The 1,060-nt window shown below is 34.2% G+C and overlaps 1 protein-coding gene across 3 annotated transcripts in view; it reads right to left on the bottom strand.

Moving 5' to 3' along the window:
• The window catches only part of LOC117101649, a 12,878-nt gene that overhangs the window by 8,065 nt on the left and 3,753 nt on the right, over window positions 1–1,060 (bottom strand). Inside the window, exon 1 of one of the 3 annotated variants that reach the window (XM_033241683.1) lies at window positions 726–909. The exons of the other annotated variants lie outside the window; for them this stretch is intronic. The gene's annotated coding sequence lies outside the window, so the exon portion shown is untranslated. Of the gene's footprint in view, window positions 1–725; window positions 910–1,060 lie in introns of those variants that run through there. 3 annotated transcript variants of the gene reach the window in all.

Raw genomic sequence — 1,060 nt, 5'->3', positions numbered from 1 at the left:
TTACTTGGATCATACATGCAAATCCACTCTTCAATATCCATAAAAATATATGTACATATCACACATATTATACATATACGGTATAGGCCTAAATATACATAATAAAAATAATCAAAAATAATAAATAATGATAAATTAGTAATAACATTAATATTATTTATCGCCCAATATCAGTGTTTTCCCCCTTATAATATTCCTTACATATTATCTTTTTTTAATATTTATTTTATTTACTTATTATCTCGTCCAACAGCAGAAAACAACCTGGATAGAAATATATTTTTTAAGCATAGGGATGGTATAAGTGACGCTAAATTTGGCCTCCAAATTAAAGCTTGCACATTATTGTTAAGCGACTCGTAGTTGAGACATTGTACGCCTATGAAAGTCGATACCGTTTTATAACTCCCTACTACTTTGTTAATCAAACGTAGCCTTGTATGTTTGTTATAAACAATTATTTCAGAACATTACTATAATTTCACGGGCGTTGGTTAAGATCGACTGCCGAATACGATTATTAGCTCATTTAATTTAATATACTGTAACCACTAAGTCATCTAGTCGTAAGGCTGAGTGCAGCTACAGTGTTTTCGTATTTTCACGCGAGTACCTCACGAATATAATTCCCCAGCCCAGGCGAGTGTCCATTACTCGGCCAGTCGACTAATATGGAATGTCTGTAATTATAAAAGGCCCCTAATTACGAATTATTTGTTTCTTACCTGCACCGAACAATCAGGCATATGTATCGTATCCTAGCAATGCTACAATTTCTAATACTTTTTAATAAGGACAATGTGCTTGGATGTCACACTTTTGGCTTCGATCTGACACACAACAGGTCAATGACGAAAGCTGAACACAATAACATTTTACTCTTTCACAGAGATGTATTACGGTAGCGCTGCATTTGCATTGATATAGAAGGTATCATGCACGAGTAAACGCAGAGAATACAGACATTTTGGCAACGCCCATAATTATAAACACTTTGTTCGAAGGTGTAATGAAATCCTATGAGTGAGGGCCTACTGTTGGTAAATAGAATGAGGGATCT

This window comes from Anneissia japonica, unplaced genomic scaffold (genome assembly GCF_011630105.1).
Source record: "Anneissia japonica isolate Jap-2015-1 unplaced genomic scaffold, ASM1163010v1 scaffold1696_len571195_cov180, whole genome shotgun sequence".
Lineage (NCBI taxonomy): Eukaryota > Metazoa > Echinodermata > Crinoidea > Comatulida > Comatulidae > Anneissia > Anneissia japonica.
Note: the sequence above shows the minus strand (reverse complement) of the source record. Positions and strands in the feature narration are given on the sequence as shown.